Here is an 18996-nt window from a genome sequence, read left to right as displayed (position 1 = left end):
TCATCTAAAGCCTTCTTCTCTCAACTCGTCAAAGTCATTCTCCATCCAGCTTTGTTCTGTTGCTGGCTAGGAGCTGTGTTCCTTTGGAGGGGGAGAGGCGCTCTGATTTTTATAATTTTCAGCTTTTCTGCTCTGTTTTTTCCCATCTTTTGGTTTTATCTACCTTTGGTCTTTGATGATGGTGACGTACAGATGGGGTTTTGGTGTGGATGTCCTTTCTGTTTGTTAGTTTTCCTTCTAACTGTTAGGACCCTCAGCTGCAGGTCTGTTGGAGTTTGCTGGAGGTCCACTCCAGATGCTGTTTGCCTGGGTATCAGCAGCTGAGGCTGCAGAACAGCGAATATTGCTGAACAGCAGATGTTGCTGTCTGATCCTTCCTCTGGAAGCTTCGTCTCAGAGGGGTACCAGGCCGTGTGAGGTGTCAGTCTGCCCCTACTGGGGCATGCCTCCCAGTTAGGCTACTCGGGGGTCAGGGACCCACTTGAGAAGGCAGTCTGTCCGTTTTCATATCTCAAACTCCATGCTGGGAGAACCACTACTCTCTTCAAAGCTGTCAGACAGGGACATTTAAGTCTGCAGAGGTTTCTGCTGTCTTTTGTTTGGCTATGCCCTGCCCCCAGAGGTGGAGTCTACAGAGGCAGGCAGGCCTCCTTGAGCTGCGGTGGGCTCCACCCAGTTCGAGCTTCCTTGCCGCTTTGTTTACCTACTCAAGCCTCAGCAATGATGGGCGCCCCTCCCCCAGCCTTGCTACCGCATTGCAGTTGGATCTCAGACTGCTGTGCTAGCAATGAGCGAGGCTCCATGGGCATGGGACCCTCCGTGCCAGGCGCGGAATATAATCTCCTGGTGTTCCGTTTGCTAAGACCATTGGAAAAGTGCAGTATTAGGGTGGGAGTGACCCGATTTTCCAGGTGCTGTCTGTCACAGCTTCCCTTGGCTAGGAAAGGGAATTCCCTGACCCCTTGTGCTTCCCGGGTAAGGTGATGCCTCGTCCTGCTTCAGCTCACACTCGGTGAGCTGCACCCACTGTCCTGCACCCACTGTCTGACGAGGCCCTGTGAGATGAACCCGGTACCTCAGTTGGAAATGCAGAAATCACCTGTCTTCTGCATCACTCATGCTGGGAGCTGTAGACTGGAGCTGTTCCTATTCGGCCATCTCGGAACCACCCCCTCTCATTTTCATAATAAGGTTATAGATTCGCCCGAAAGGGAATGCAAAAGGAAAGGGGAACACAAATCTGGAAAACTAGCATTTAACCTCACTAATGAGCAAATAAATGCAAATTAAAATAGAAATGGTATTAATTTAGGCAACAATTTTTACATGAGCAAACCAGAGTCCACAGAGAAGGGGGTTCTCTTTCCTGTGACAAGGTAAGTTGGTGCAGCCCTTTTGGCAGGGAACTTGCAGTATGTAATAACAGCTGCAAAAGGCAATTCCATTTAACAGTCATTTAATTCATTTAACACACAGCCATAGAGCTGCTTGAGAATTTTTCATAACGCCATGATGGAAATTACCTTCTTCTCATGGGAATTCCATTTAAGAAGGGGTCACATGGTACTATTTACTATTCCCCCAACCACCTGTTAATCTGGTGTCTCTCCCATGGGGCTCACTGGGAGAAGCCAGCTTCTCCTACAGGGTCACATTAATTACTGTAGCCCTTAGGATCCTGTCTCCAGAGGACCCAGGTAGAGCTGGAGCCCAAGAACAGTCCTTTCCTGATGTGGGCAGGAAACTCTAGCTTCCTTATTAAGGACACCTCCCAGCTCTCCAAAGTTGAACAGCCTGACTTTGTCACTGTGATTCACATTCCTCTCATCTCTTCTTGATGACCTGGCTGCCCCATCACTCTGGCCCCAGGGGATACTGTTTTTCCTTTAACATCCTTACTTCATTCTGAGTGCTGCTTCAGAAGGAAGGGGCCCACAGCTCTCTGCCAATGATTTAATTCCAAATACTCTTTTTTTCATCATCCCAACCTGGACCCCATCCCCTTCCCAGCAGCCTGGAGGTCCTGAGCAAATGAATTCCTGGTCATGACCTTTCCCTGTAGTCTCCCTGGACCTGGTCACTTCCACTCTTGATGCCCTCTGGGTCTTGGACAGCACACTTTTAAATCTAAGTACGGTTAGCTCTGCCTAGGCCCAGGGCAGCGGGTGGGGCAGGGGGTCAGAGAGCACAGGCAGTAAGCATGCTCCTGTGCCCTTCATTGCCTGGTATTGATTTTCTCCCATCCCTCGCTCTTCCACTGCCCCATAAAGAAGTCAGAGTTGTAAAGCTGTCAGAACATTTTCTATGAGACAGATATGCTGAATGGAAGTGTTGTTAGTGGCTCTTAAAGGAAGAGACAGGGTGGCTCTGTGGTAGTCTCTGGCATTGTTGTGGGCTGTGCATAGAGAATGGGGTTTGGAGAGAGACCTGCACTGTCAAGGATGTGGTTGCTGATGTTTCTAGAGATGAGGGAGCACCATGGCTAATTCCTCCCCTCAGTAAGTAGCACGACCCACAAAGGAGCTGCTGTGCTGCTTCGGTTTCCCAACATGAGGGCGAAAGCTCAGTGTAACTTAAAGTTTCTGTACCTCCGTGGATGCATCTGTAGTCCAGGAGAGAGAGGAGGATGGAAGAGCCGAAGGTATTTATACCTTACAGAATCCATGCATCAAGGGAAACACATTGTCCACCTTGCAGGATGTTGCAAAGGTGTTTTGTTTGCTGTAACACTCTCAGATCAAAATTCACCTCTGCCATTTACTAGCTCTATGGCATCAGGCAAGGTACATAAGCTTTCTGAGCCTCAGTTTTCTCATCCCTCAAAATGGGGCTATTTAATACCTACTTGCAGAGATGCTGTAAATATAAAAGTAGAATCCTATAAAATAATCTAATGTCTTGCATATATATATATATATATATATATATAATCTTTTTTTCAATAAATACTTCCTTTGTTTTTCAATCATTGGCCAGAGCCCTTAACCCAATATCAGTGTGACTGTTAATATTTTAACAGGGGCTTATGGATCTGTTCCAGGACTTGGTGGCTTCCTGGTTTAACAAAGCCCCTCTAATGGCTAAAAATAATAATAATAATAAAAATTAGAGGCCTGGTGCAGTGGCTTACACCTGTAATCCCAGCACTTTGGGAGGTTGACGGGGGCAGATCACTTGAGGCTAGGAGTTTGAGACCAGCCTGGCCAGCATGGCCAAACCCAGTCTCTACTAAAAATACAAAAATTAGCCAGGCATGGGGTAGGCGCCTGTAATCCCAGCTACTCAGGAGGCTGAGGCATGAGAATTGCTGGAACAGGGAAGGTGGAGGTTGCAGTGAGCCAAGATCACACCACTGCACTCCAGCCTGAGCAACAGAGTGAAACTGTCTCAAACAAACAAACAAACAAACAAATTAGAGTAGAAGGCAGAATACCACAACAACTAAAGAAGGAGATTGATAGCCATTAGTAATGTTGACCTCAGATGAGTGACAGAGTTTAGTTGCTCATCTTCACAACACAGTGTTTATGAAAGGGCTGAGCAGAGTGCCTGACCTAGAGCAAGCATGCAACAAGTATGTGGTAGGCAGAATTCCTGGGTAGTCCCCAAGCTTCCTGCTCCCTGTTATGCTCCTCTTGTGGAATCCGCACACCTGGAATGTGGGCACAGCTTGTGAATGTGCTGAGGTTTCACTCTAGCAAGTTAGATGTCAAAGGTGAAGGGATTTTCAGATGTAATTAAGGTCCCAAATTAGTTGATTTTGTTGTTGTTGCTGTTTCTTTGAGACATGGTCTCCCTCTGTCACCCAGGCTGGAGTCCAGTGGTGCAACTATGGCTCACTGCAGCCTCAACCTCCTAGGTTCAGAAAATCCTCCCACCTTAGCCTCCCCGGTAGCTGGGACTACAGGCACAAACCACTCTCCTTGTCTAATTTTTAAAAATTTTTTGTAGACAGGGTCTTGCTGTGTTGCCAGGGCTGGTCTTGAACTCCTGGGCTCAAGCAATCCTCCCACCTAGGCCTCCCAAAGTGCCATGATTACAGGCATGAGACACGGTGCCTGGCCAAATTAGTTGATTTTGAGTTAATCTAATGGGACATTATGCTGGGTGGGTCTCACTCATCTAGGTTAAAGCCCTGAAAAGAGAGACTGGGCCCTTTCTGAAGAGAGAGATTCTGTTGCTGGCTTTGAAGAAGCAAGCTACCACAAATTCTACAGCTACAAGAAAATAAATTCTGCCAAGAACCATGTGCCCTTGGACAAGAACCCTGAGACCAAAGGCCCAGCCAACACCTTGTGAGACCCTGACCAGGGCACCCAGCTAAGTTGTGCTTAGACTACAGAAACTTGACCCATGCAAGCTGTGAGATAATAAACGTGTATTCTCTTAAGCTGCAATATTTGTGGAAATTTGTTATTCAGCAACAGAAAACTAATACAAACTGGTAGACTCTCTTTTAAAAATTACTTTACTTTATTGTAGAATAATAGGAGAGAATCACGCCAGATGAGACTCCACCACCCTGGCCCATGAGAAGGGCCATATAGACAAGACATTGGTTCATCTGAAATCAACTGACTGCTACCCAAGAAAATAAAACACCATTCTCCCAATTCCAATACATTCTCCTGAGGAAATATCCACATGCAACCTGGTGAAGCACATCCTAGAAGTAGGCCTTTCAAGGGGCACTGCTGGCTAAAGAAAGTGCAGGCTGATTCATCCTGTGGTTGGAAGCAGGAAACAAATGTCCTGGGATAATATTTTGAAATAGGAGCATACGCCTTCCCCCATCCCCAAGAGCTGACCTTCCCTTGCTCAAACTAAATGATTCTGAGTTCCTTATCTCAGGAATGGTATGAACCCCAGAAAGGGAGAAAAGAGGAGCTTTTCTGCTTTTGATGTTCAGTAAGCCAGCCTTCAGAGGCAACAGGGAGAAATCTGGGCTTAAGCAATAGTTTGAGAAAAAAGCTGATGAGTAAGAGGCAGGTTCCACCTTTTCTGGGGTGAAGGAAGGGGAGAGTCAGAAAGAAACAGTTGAGTGCATAGACTTGTGAATCTCTGAAGAAGGGGGGTTGTTTATCCTTCAGTCAGGCTGAGCTCAGGGCAAGGCAGATTCTTCAGAAAAGAGCATGGAAATGTCTATCTTGTTTCCTGTGTGGAACCAAAAAAGGTAGCAAGAGCTCAGAAAAGAAGTGCATAGTGTACAGAGAGGGACTTAAATAGCTCCTTGAAGATTCCCACAGTCCAATGGGGCATAACAGTGGCAGAAAGGTTGAGTGCACTACATTAGGACAGAAAGAGAGTGAAGAGGAGGCCAGACCTCAAAGGGACCACACGGACCTCACTGAAGAGCCAGGACATCTCTACAAATGTCGTCATGGAGAGATGATGATCCAGAGCAGATAATGCTTCTGTAACCCTGCAACTTGGATGGAACTCCAGAAAAGGGACAGTGGGGAGCAACTAAAAATTAAGTTTCAATTTTTACCATCCAGCAAGAAGGGGTAGGGGGCTTTCAATGAAAATTAAACTGCAAAACTAGTTTTTAAATTGAGATTTATATTCATTGAATAAATAGTCTACTTCTGGGAAACCCAAGGAGAGGTAGGTTTCCAAAAGGAAAGGGGCTGTGGTAGATCATGACAGGAATGGCCCTCAATGATATACACTTCCTTTATTCATACCCTCATTTTACCTACTTTCTCATTGCTTCCATGTAATTCGGGCCAATGGAGCATTAGCAAATGGGAGGCAAGCTGACGCTTCAGCTGGCACTTGGTGCTTTCCCTCTCTCTTGCTGCTTTTGGAACCTATCCACCATTGGAAGAAGCCTGGGCTATCCTTCTGAAATTACGTGGCCCAGCCAATAGCCAGCACCAACTTGTAAATGAAGCCATTTCTGACCTTCCAGTCACAGAAAATTGCCAGATGATGTTAACTACACAAGCGACCCCAGGCAAAACCAGCATAAGGACCACCCACTTGAGCCCAGCCTAAGTTGCTGGCCCATAGAATCATGAGTAATGAAAATAGTTGTTAGACTGCCATATTAAGTGGTGGTTGATTATACTGCAAAAAATAACTAATAAAGGGCACACAGGGAAAACATCTTAGTGAAACATGTGATATCCTGAGCTCCAATTAGGATAGCTCAATGCAAATGAATTGGCCAAATGAACCAATAACTGCCCATCTATTTTGAATCAGACACTTATATTTCATTTGATTTTGTACACTGACCCTGTGAAGTGAGATTTATTATAGGTAAGATAACTCAGGCCAAATAAGTTTTGTTAAAAGCCACAGGTTTTCTACAGAATCCAATTTGTGTTTTTATAATGTGCCCTTATCTCTTCTAGCACCCTGCAGCACTTACTGTCAGGGTGGAACCAGACGCTTTGATGGGACCCAGCATGCATTATAGTGAAGTCCCTTTTCTTTCTTGTTCTTTTTAAGACTCAATCTCAAATCTGCAACCTACCTACCATAAACCCCTTCTTCTCTCAAAACAAACAGAAGAGTTAGAGGGAAGAAGGAGGGAGGGAAAAGAGCCTTTGTTACACCACTGGGTGAGAGTTGAAAATCACCATGGAGCTCAGCGATCTCCTATGAGACAAAAGCATTTAATTTCCCGCTGTTTGGACAGCTGAGACTGGCCGCCTTCTCCCTCCAGCATGCATGCCAGCAGACCAGGGCTGAATCGTAATTCTAAGAAATAAGAGGGGACTTCTCAGGGAAGATTTTCAACAGCAAATAAATAGACACTCTCTAATGACCCAATACTGTCTCTAGGAATACTTGAGAAAATTTTTGGCTCTTTTTTCTATCATTCTTGAGTTTTTTCTATCAGGCTCAGAAAGCAGAGTGACATAAAAGCTGGGTATGTGCTAAGGAGGAGGTGGAGGGAAAGTCTCCAAATCAATCATTTAATTCACAGAGTTTAAGATTGGAAGATTCTCCTGGGCCTTGTAAGCTGTAAAAAAAAGCGGATCTCTGTCAAGAGGTCTTTTCTCTAAAGCAGTTCTGACTCAGCCTATTTGCCCTTGGAAGATGCTGCAGCACCTAAAACATCCACAGGCCATCAGTCAACACGTGGTCTCCTCTCTAGCTATGCTCCTTCTAGAAATGCAGGATCTTTTGCCCCATCCTAAATTCAGAAAAGGGGTTTCACGTGCAGAACATGGTGGAGAATCCTAGGTCTCTGACTCACAAAAGGATCACCTTGGGCCTGAGCTTCCTCATCTATGAAATGGGGATGGGAATTCATGCCTTGCTGTATAGTTGCAAGGATTCTATGGAGTAATAAAGGTAAGCGTCTGGCATGGTTTCTGTACATCTCAGGTGCTCCTGGTACTGGCTCTCACACAGGTCAATAAATATCAGTTCCTCCTAATCTTTCCACATGCATAGTTACTGGAAAGCTGGGTGGGCAGCAGGCTATAATTTTTATTTTGTCCAAAAAGGCAGGACCTTATTTTGTTTATAGAAGGCAGAACCTCTTTGTTCTGCTTGAAAAAAAAAAAACAAAAAACACCTCTCCAAAGGCTCTTTTCATCCTCTGCTAAATTGGACAATCCAGTCGGTCCCTCTGGAGTGGACTCAGTTGATTGCCTACCCAGCACCCGTTTCTCCCCAACTCCCTACCTCCTTTTTATTTCTCCTGCTTTATAGAACTCTGATTTCATACAGATATATTCATGTTCCTCCCTGGCCATGTGCCTCAAGGAAGGTAATCCCACTCCAGCTCCAGGGGGTTTTCTGATTGGTCTAAGACTTGGTTCTCAATCTCAGAGCTATTGATATTTTGGGTTGGATTTTTTTTTTCATTCTTTTTTTTTTTCTCTGAGACAGAATCTGACTCTGTCACCCAGGCTAGAGTGCAGTGGCATGATCTCGGCTCACTGCAACCTCCACCTCCCAAATTCAAGCGATTCTCCTGCCTCAGCCTCCTGAGTAGCTGGGACTACAGGTGCATGCCACCATGCCCAGCTAATTTTTGTATTTTTAGTAGAGACAGGGTTTCACCATGTTGGCCACGATGGTCTCGATTTCTTGACCTCATGATCTGCCCACCTCGGCCTCTCAAAGTGCTGAGATTACAGGTGTGAGCCACCGCATCTGGCCGGATACTTCTTTTTTATAGGAGATGCTCTCCAATGCATTGTAGGATGGTTTAGCAGTTTCCCTGGCCTCTAACTACTAGATGCTATTAGCATCCCCCTTCCCCAATTGTGACACTCAAATATGTGTCAAGACATTGTCAACAATGTCCTCTGGAGGAGTGAGGGGCAAAGTCATCTCCAGCTGAGAACCCCAGGTCTAAGCTAATCATAGTATTCAATTTTTTCTACCAGTAATTGATTTAAATGTTGTATATGATACATTTCTTCTGGCCAGTAGGACTTAGGAGGTCTGCTGAGGCCTCTGAAAAAGTTTCCTCACTTTTAAAAAGAAACTCAAAGAATATATAGCTTATATAGCTCCTTTTCCTTCTGCTGGACATTTTTGGATCTGGCTATAATGAGCAGACTGTAGTAGCTGTCTTGCAACCATGCAAAACTAGCCTGAAGACAAAGCCAACTCACCAGAAGATAGACTGAACCTGAATTTTTCATGATGTCAATGAACCACTGGGTTAACAAAGCCTGGGGACATTCTCTGCTATGAGAGATCATTCACTTGTTCATTCATTCACTGGATTTTGAATGAATAAGTGAATGATCCCTGTGCACCAGCTACTGTCCTAGAAACTGGTGCTGGATTGGTAAATAAGATGGGCATATTTCCTTTACTTATGACACTCACATTCTATTGAACTTAGTGCTTAAGCTACTTTGAGAAGATTTTTCTATTACTTGTTGCCAGCAACAACCAAACTAATGCACCTAACAAATGTTAAAAGTTGCCAGCATCACTTGGGCCTTCAATGAAACCTAGGAGGGATTTTTTTCCCCTCCATCTGATTCCTATCTCATTCTCCATACAGACTATTCCAAACCTTCCATGCTTTGCTAAGACCTCTGACCACCAACTCTCTTCTCCAACTTGGCCCTTACTTTTAATCTACTGGCCTTCTGTAGTCCCTGATAACACCCTATACATACACACCAATTTCATTGCATACATCCCATCATATTGGATTGTCTATTGATTTATCTGGGATGACTGCGTGCAGACATAAACTAACTCTGAGATGACTCAAAAGCTGAAAGATGCAGGGAAGCCACAAGGAGACCACTTCTGGAGCAGCATTGCAGGCTGAGGGCCTGAGAGCTTTCTATTTCCTTTCCCAGGTCCTGTAAATTTTTACTATAGCTTTACAGAAAGGATTCATTTGCTTGAACCAGCCCTAAGGATATCTTCATTTCATGGGTCAGTAAACTGTGGCCTGAGGGTCAACACCAGCCTTTCACCTCAAAAGCTAAGAATGGTCTTAGCACTTGAAAAAAATCCAAAGAAGAATAACATTTCACACCGCATGAAAATTCTATGAAATTCAAACTTCAGTATCCATCAATAAATATTTTTTGGAGCACAGCTGCATTTGTTTGCCTATGTATTGCTTATGACTGCTTTTACATTACAAAGGCAGAGTTGAGTACTTGTCCCAGAGATCATATGACCCACAGAGCCTTAGACAGGGGTGTCCAAGGGAGAGAACACAGTCATGAGTTCTTAGTTTCTGTTTCTGGCTCGGCCAGTGAAGCCCCTTCCTCATCCCTCTTTTCCACTTATCACCAGAGACATAAACTAAAAACCATGGCTTCAGGCTGCTAAAAGCCTAAAACAAAACAAAACAGAACAACAACAAAATAAGGCAGGTTGAACAAACTTGGGCGCTAAAACATTTATCACCTGAAAAATGTGCTGATCCCTTCTCTGTTTCACACAACACAGAGCCCTGCCTAAAATAAGTACCTTCTAAAATGAGAGATTGTCAGAAGCTTTAAAATAGAGAATACTTAATAGATCAGTTAGTGTGTTACTGACTGGGTCAAGACGGTCAAGACTGGGTTTGATGGAATCATCCTCTGCTCCCAGAAAAATAGTTAGAAGACAAATAGTTAGAAGAGAAGGAATTTGGATTTAGCTTGTCAAAGAGGATGGCTGGACCAAGAGATAATAAATTCAGGCACTCACTTCTGTAGTAGATTGTTTTCCAAGTATGTTCTGCTAAAACTTTCCAGCATTTTTGAATAGGGAATGTTGCTACACAAATATAGTTAAGAAGTGCAGTCAGCCCACACTCTACATGTAGCAGAAACAAAACAGCAAGCCATGCCTGCGCTCTCTGAGCGACTGAGCATCCCGTGTTGAATTTCCACGGTTAATTGAATTCATTAGTTTATTCATATCTTAGATACATTCATTCAATCTGCAAATATATATAAGGAATCATGTAAGGAAGGTTGGAGACCAAACTGAGCTGAGACATGCAAGAAATGTCAAAATCAACAGAACAGGCTATTATCATCTGTCTGGAAGGAGAACACATGCAGATCCCTGAATCTGGCTAATAGAGAAGCTGTAAGGGTGGTGCATGACAGAGAGAAAACAGAAGCGTTCTTCTACTGGGCTTTTGTCTTTGTCAAGAATGGTCATTGGACTGGAGAGAGTGAAACCTATATTGGCACAAGAAACCTGAGTTCAAGAAAAATGATGAGAAAACAGCTACTCTCAATGAGGCTGTGAAGCAGGTTCACTGTGCACTAATTACTGACTTGTCTGAGTCTGATGAGACAGAATACCCACATATGCAGCAAGTTACACGAAGTGGGCTTATGACTTACAAATATGTAGCAAGGGACAACAGAAGCCTAGGATTCATTGAGAGCTGGGTCCTCAAGGCTCAGGAAAGCTGCCAAGGAAGACAGAGTTCTGACTGTGTGTGCCTCACTTGCACCACAGCTGAGAGACCCCAAAAGGCAGCCTTCCCTGGGTTATATACCTCAGGGGCAACCAGACACACTGGGCTAAAGTGTTGAAGGACATCTGGTTTCTAGAGGGGGGGTGGGGTGGGTCACTGGAACAGAGCCTAGGCTATAGTGGCCAGTACCTACCCTATCTTAGGATGTGGCATTCCCAGCACTTTATACAGTTATTCTTGACGATTGTAAGCAAGAAATAGGGGAGAACAGAGTAAGTCAAAGTTCCAACCTTCTAGCAGAGGCCACATCTGGACTAAATAAATTACCCACCTGGTCATGAAGATAAGTTGCTACAAGATCATTGGCATGTAGACAATGAAACTATGGGGGAATTTAGTGGTGCCAGAGGTCAGAAAATAGTCAAATAGCATCTTGATTTCTCTATCAGAAGAAGACAGAGTCTTCCAGATTATAGAGCAGTTGGGTTGATCCTGGTCTGAATTCTAGGACAAATGAATCACATTTAGTTATTAGTAATTGAAATCCCAAAAGAGTAGCTTAATCAATTTAGAAGCGTATTTTTCTCATTATATGAGAAGTTTCAAGTGAGGCATTGCTTTAACTGCTCAAGGATGTCAGAACTGAGATCTCTGAGATTCTCTTGCCTTTCCCTCATTGTCACTTCATGGTCCCAAGATGGCTCCTCTATCACCAACCTAAGTGTCCATATTCCAGGTACAAGAAAGATAAAGGACAAGGGCATAATTGCATGCATCAGCTGTCTCCAGCCTCCCTTTCCCTTCTGAGGGACTTTCCCCGAGGCTCTATCCGTCAACTTCCTTCTCTTATCTCACTGGTCAGAACTGTGCCAGATGGCCCACTGTTATCTGAAACAAGTGGGAAATATAGTGATTGAGCTAGGCACATGGCTTCTCTCCCTGGCCAAGATCAGGAATTTGTTAGTAAGGAAGGAAAGAATTTATATTAAGTACATAATTAGCAGTCTCTCTTACAACAGATTTTCCAAGAAACAGTATATATGTATGTTAAAAAAAAAAAAAAAAAAAGAGTTGATTGCTAGGAACTGCCATGAGTTTGCAAAGAAACTCCAGCAGATTAACCCACTTTTCTTAAATGAAAATATTACCAGGCTGGTAGAAGAAGGAAATATGGTGGACGTAGTAAATGCATTTATCAATTAAGAAAGCAAAGTCACTTGTGATATTCTTTTTTTGTTGTTCTGTTTTTTATTATTATACTTTAAGTTCTAGGGTACATGTGCACAACGTGCAGGTTTGTTACATACGTATACATGCGCCATGTTGGTGTGCTGCACCCATTAACTCGTCATTTACATTAGGCATATCTCCTAATACTATCCCTCCCCCTCACCCCACCCCATGACAGTCTATCATTGATGGGCATTTGGGTTGTTTCCAAGTCTTTGCTATTGTGAATAGTGCCACAATAAGCATATGTGTGCATGTGTCTTTATAGCAGCATGATTTATAATCGTCACTTGTGATATTCTTATAGGTAAGATGGACAAATGTGATCAACCATGACAGTGGAGTAAGGTAGATTTATAACTGCTTGAAAGACTATCAAAAGACTGCAGATGAATAGTTAATGTCAGCTCTATAAGCTACAGCTATTATTACCACATTGAATTATTTTAATTAATATCAGACTTAGGGCAATAACAATATTTATAAGTGACAGCAGATTCAGTCCTTGTCCCAGTCATGTTCCACATCAGTTTCTAGGATGAGGATCTAGTAGACCTTATGGACTTGAAGATGATGTAAATCTGGATGACAAGTTCAGAATCCAAAATTATCTAGATGGGCAGGAATGGTAGACCAAATAATATTAGTCATCATTTACTGAACACCTACTAGATGCCAGATACCATGCTACACACTTTCCATATATAATCTCTTGTCTTCTTAATAACCTTACAAAGTAGGTATTCTTATCGGTTTCATTTTACAGATGAAACAACCAAGACTCCAAGAGGTTAAATCACTTGCCTAATATCCCATTGATGGAAGTGGAAGAACTAGGAGCCCTGCCTAAGTCTATCTACCTTCAAGACCTATTCTCATTTTTCTACACCTTTCTGCATTCCTCTGCTAGTAAATGTAAGGAATTCCTGTATTTCAGGAGTAGGCAGAAGATGGGAAGATGTAGGTAGAATCCGCAAAGTAAGAAAAGAACTTAGAGATTTTAATTGGCTAAAAAGTCTATTAACTTACTTTGAAATGTATCAAAAAAAAGAAGAATATATTGTTGCCATGCTGCTATCACCAACACAACAGCAAAATCAGCATGAGAACAGCTCTGGCAGGCAGTTTAATGTTGTGCTGATTGCTAAAAACCCAAAAAGCTTTCATCAAAATATGAAATTGGCTCCATCCTAAGTGAGATTATAGTGCTAAATCTTGAGAAATATATATCTCACTCCTTTATGAAAAAGAAGGAATAAGGGACTGACACAGGGATAGATAAACAGATTTGTGACAAAGCGTGTTCATTGCAGAATCTAGGTAGTGGATATACGAGTGTTAATTGTAAAATTCTTTTAACTCTTCTATAGGTTTGAAATTTTTTCATAATTAAATGAAGGGAAAATCAATGTAAATTGACAGGATGATGTGGCAATGTTTATTTGGGCAGGATATAGCTTCTCCCTTCTGGGATAGCACAGCCATACCCTAAAATCTGTTTTCACTTCTGAGTGCCAGCCTTTTGCAAGGTTGGTAACAAGCTGCAATGTGCCCTTGGGAAAAAGAACAGAAAGATGATTGGCCCAGAAACCACGCCTAACCTGCAAAAGAGAAGAAAACAGTACAACATGGTAATTCTCAGAAAATATGTAAATGGCTGTGAATTTAATGTGTTATAACAAATTATACCAAAATTTAGTAGCTTAAAACAACACATATTTATTATCTTATAGTTTCTGTGGTCAGAAACTCACCAGTGCCTTGACTGGGTGGCTCTAGCTCAGAATCTTTGTGTGGCTGCAAGCAGCATGTAGGGGCTGCAGCCATCTGAAGTCTTGACTGAGGCTGGAGGATTCCCTTGTAAGATGGCTCATTCACATGGCAGGAGGCTTCAGTTCCTGTTAGATGGGTCTCTACACAGGGTTGCGTGAATATCCTTATGACATGGCAGCTAACATTCCCAGAGTGAGGTATCTTAGAGAGCAAGGCAGAAGTCACAGTGCCTTTCATGACCTGGTCTCTGAAGTCACATATCATGACTTCTGTTTTATTCTAGTCATTAGAAGTGAGTCACTGAGTCAAGCTCACGCTCAAGGGGAGGGGAATTAGGCTCTACCTCTTGAAGGGAGTAGTATCAAAAAATTTATGGACCTATTTTTAAATTGCCACAGGCTGCTTCTTGGAAGAGAGGTAAGCTTGTTCTGTAAGTACCCTAGGGAAATGGTTTTTACTTCAATAAAAAGAAAAATTTTCCTAATAATTAGAATCATCTAAAAGAATGGGAAGGAGCTGGTGAGTTTCCCCTAACTTAAGGGATTCAAAAATAATCTGGACAATCAGTTGGAGATATGATACTCATTCAACAAATATTTGTTGAGTATTTACTACATGCTATGCACCATGCAAGGAGCTAAAGATGTCACAGTAAACAAGACAAATGTGGTACCTACACTCCTGGTGTTTACACTGTCCTAAGGGAGGAAGACAATAAACAAGTGGACAAGCAAATTAAATAATTACAGACCGTAATGTGTATTATGAAGGCAATAAATAAATAGGCTATTGTAATAGCAATGAAGCAACTTTCATTTTACAGAGAGAACTCATGAAAGGGATAAAGATTTGAACCAGATAATTCTTTATATACCTTCCAATATAATAGTGGTAATTCATTCCATTGTTCATCCATTCTTTCCTTCAGCAGGCACTTACTGAGCATCTACTATGTGCCAGGCACTGTGGAAGACACTTAGGGATACAAAGTAAACAGTTCCACAATGTAAAGACTCCAGAGTCTTGTGAGAGATAAGAAGATGTATACAGAGATGCTGATCCCCTGTGATAAATCCTACAAGGGATCTTACACAGGAGCCGATGCACACAGGAGTGACAACCCTGCCTGTGGCTGCCAGTGGCTGCCAGCGAAGTCTTCACAGAGAGGCTATTTCAGCTGCATTTTCAAGGATAAGGAAGGGGACTGACAATCTGCATAAGAATCTTTCTGAAAAGTCAGCATCTGAGATGCCAGGCCTTGTTAAGGAGAACGAAGGAAAACAGACAAAAATGAAATGCACGTTTAATGAGTTAATGGAGCCTGATGAATAAATGCACTCTGAATTCTGGCTCCTGTGCCACTGCATTAAAATGCTCTGGGCTGAGAACTGAAGCTCATTGCAAATTTAAAACTTCTAGAGAGAAACCCCAACACTACGGGCTCATCACAGCCCTGTTCCCATTACAGCTTTCCTGTGATTCCCTGCCACAAACCTGCTCCAGACTGGGTGGCCTCTCACTAACCCACCACTACTCCAGGCTCCTACAGTCTGCATGACTTAGGATGTCTTTTCCCCGCTTATCTCCAAATCCCATGTATCCGTCAAGTCCTACTGCTTCCCTGAAACCTTTGGGCCACTCTAGCCTGTGGGGACTTCTCCCTTTGAGGACATTGTGAGGAGCACAGAGACCATTGTCTTAATCTGTCATTGGCACTAAAGTGTCCCTTGTACAATTGCATTGGCTCTCAAATAGATTGTTACTTTGGGCAAGCAAGTAATCTAAGGTACCTGTGCCTCAGTTTACTCATCTGCAAAATGGGAGTAATAAAACACTTGTTGTGAGGATGAGATATGTGTGAAGCATTTAGACCACTGCCTGGCCCGTAGTAGGCATGATATGAACTGTCAGCTGTGATTATTGCAAGCCCTCTGTAGATGGAGGCATGATTTCCCATCCTTCAGGGACCCAATAAAGGGCTCAGCTTTGTCAGTGTCACCGCTATCTGATGAGTGAATAAATGTCTTTTATTCTTATTCCCTCTTAATGTTCATACCAACAAGCTTGGCTCAAGTTTTTCTAAGAGAAATGAGTTTTGGGCCTGAATTATGTTCTGGAGGCTTTGTTTTTTCTTTTCCCCCCAGGTGCTAGCTCTTTGGGTTGTATATGTGAAATAACAATTGGATGGCACTTTATTTAAAGCCACAATCCAATTGGTAAACCTGACACTTCAGCAATTATATTTTCCAGCTGAGAGACGTGCAAAACTTGAGCCACAGTTAATTGGAAGGCATAAAAAAAGCCTTTTTATTGCATCACATGGACACTTCATTATGGTAATAGGAGGATGGGAGCCTCATTTCCTCTGCTCTTTCTCAGACACTCTTATGTATTTCTTTATGCACTAAATATGCTTTCTGATTGTTTCTGTCTCCTTCCCCATTTCCAGTTCTGTTTGCTTTGTCTCCTTCCCTCCCTTCTGTCTCTTCCTCTTCTTGTCAGGCAGAAAGGATGTAGGTCTATTTTCTCCTCTACTGTCCACCCTCAGTGCCTCCCTCCAGTTCCAGCTTTATGCGTGAGCAAAGGAGCGATCAGCCAACAAGCTTGGGAAGCTCTCCAGAACCACAAGTACCTTCTAGGTTACAGAGGCTAGAGTCCTACGTCTTTGGTTTACCCTGGGATGCCATTGTGAACATCCTCCTGTGTCACCTTGTGAACCAGGTAGGGAACTCAAGATTACTATCTTCCCATTAGCATGCTAGCAAAATTACATCTATCAAACTGGTCTATTGGTTTGGAAATCAGAGCACAAAGCTGAGAAGTAACATAAGACAGCTAAGCTTTGAGAGAATCTTAAAGGAAATGTTGGGGCACAATACCAACTCCCAGGTCTCTGTCTCCAGCACTCACTCCTTTCTGAGATAGAAACCTATTGTCTTTGACAGTCCACTGTACATCCCTCTTTGAAAGACCCCTTAAATGTAAAATATCCACAATGGAATACATATCATCTCACACATTCCTCATTCCCACATGTCCCATGGCTTCTCTTCTTGAATTCGTTGTCTTGGAAAAATATACCATTGAGGTGGTAGATATACCACTCAGTGGCCCATATGAGAACTCTCAGAGCCACTCCTGTCTCCCTTCCTACATATCACCAGGCATTCCATCCTCTTTAGTCTGCTTCCTGAACAGCCCTCCAATTCATCCCTTCCTCCTAGCCTTAGCTCGCAGCTCTCCTCTGGACTGTTGTTAAAGCCTCTTAACATGTGTCTCTGCCCCTACACTCTCACTGGACAATCCATCTTCATACAATGCCACCGAAAAGGTCATTCTGCTACCCCAAGGACACACTCTGCCTTCTCTCATCTCTAAGCTTTTGCATTAGCTCTCCTCCCCTCCTATGTTCTCCATCCCCTTGTCCAGTTGACAAGTTCTGATCTGTCTTTCGAGAAGGTGTTGAGTACCTTTTCAAGTGTTACTTTACCTGGGCAGAATTAGTTACTCCCTTCTCTGTGCCCCCTTTAATACTTAGTACACATAATTCTTCGTTTTACAAATATCTGCTTTATCCATCTCTGCGGCTTCTTGAAGGCAGGAATTATGTCTTGTTTTTCTTTGGATTACCTCCTCCAATACATGTTTGCTGAATGAATGAAAGACTTAAATTTCACAAAAATTCACTAAACACCTGCTTTATGCAGACATATTATTCTAAAATAGTGTAAAACTCAATGAGTCTATTCTCAAAGAGCAAACAATCTAGTCTAAAATTGGCCCAAACATTCCAGTTTAAAATAGGTTCAAGGAGTGCCTGGGTGCTTAGGAGTTTTTACTTAATACTGCTGCATGTTCAGTTCACTGTCACCAGGTGGCAGTAGTGTGCCATGGTCATGTGGTCCAAGCCATGAAGTTCCAGAACTTTGAAAAGTGGTTCTGCTTAGGTCGGGTTGCTAGATTAATAGCAAGAGAACCACAAGGGGAATGTAGACTGCGTCTGGGTTCTATGTGTGGCTGGACTTGCAAGGGTTTGCTCTTGGGAGCTGCCCACAGCTGCACCTGGCATGCTGTGCTGCATTTAGACACAGTGCTCTCTTTAATCCATAAACCTAAAAGCAAGGAGACTTAGAGATCTCCAGGTTGGGAGCAGATCTATACCTTGGAAGACCTCTTGCTGTGCATTCTCTTTAACTGCTCTCAGAGGTGAGCTTCTATTCCGCTGTTTTTAATTCAGACAACGTCTATGGCAATTAGGAGGTCTTAGGTGATCTCTGTTAGAACACTTTCCATAAAGAGATATGAGCTGATTCCAAGCTACACCGCATGAAAAAAAATGAGTGAAAACTGAGGAAACAGAGTTACAAGAGAGGACACAGAGAGTGAGACAAGGTCAGTAAAAAGTTCAGTCTCTTGCCTAGCGCTACCTCAATCCCTAGTCCAATTCCCCTCCCAGGATGGGGAAGACTTAGCTAGAGCTGCAGGCCAAGGACATGGACAGGAACGGAAACAGAAATATGAGAGAGAGAGGATAAGAGCTAGACCAGTGTTTGGCAGAAGTCAGGGAATGAGGACAAGAATGCAAGTAGGGGATTAGCCTTGAAAAAATTGAAGAGTTAAACCCTTCTTCATTTGAGGCAAGAAGTGAACTTGCATTTTGCCAGAGTTTGGTTTGTGGAAAGGAGATATGGAGATTTGAAGAAGTTCATGCCTAATGTCCTCCATGTGAGAGATAAAATAAGAGGGCAAGTAACCACCCCTCTCCATACCAAAGAGAGAATTAAAGAGTGATGAAGCAGGCTTGAAAAGATGGTAAGGACTAGATGAATAGGAAAAGAAACTGATTAGGAATAAATTTAAGAACTATACTTAAAGATAGAATTCATGCATTTGTAGTAAAGTAATTGGCAGGGTTACCAGGTTTTGTGCAGCAGGACTCAGAAGTCGGGGAGAATTCCATTGTTTTGCTTGGTTGATTTGCTGTAGGTTGGGGGTTAAAGACGAGGAGCAGAAATAAAAGAGGAGAGCTAATGAAGAATGGTGGTTAGGATGTAGTTAAAATGATTGAACATGGTGTCCAGGCTGGGTGGGGAAGGAATTAACAAGATGGGCTGGAAAAAATC

The sequence above is a fragment of the Pongo abelii genome, chromosome 9 (genome assembly GCF_028885655.2).
Source record: "Pongo abelii isolate AG06213 chromosome 9, NHGRI_mPonAbe1-v2.0_pri, whole genome shotgun sequence".
Taxonomy (NCBI): Eukaryota; Metazoa; Chordata; class Mammalia; order Primates; family Hominidae; genus Pongo; species Pongo abelii.
This window is presented reverse-complemented; position numbering follows the sequence as displayed.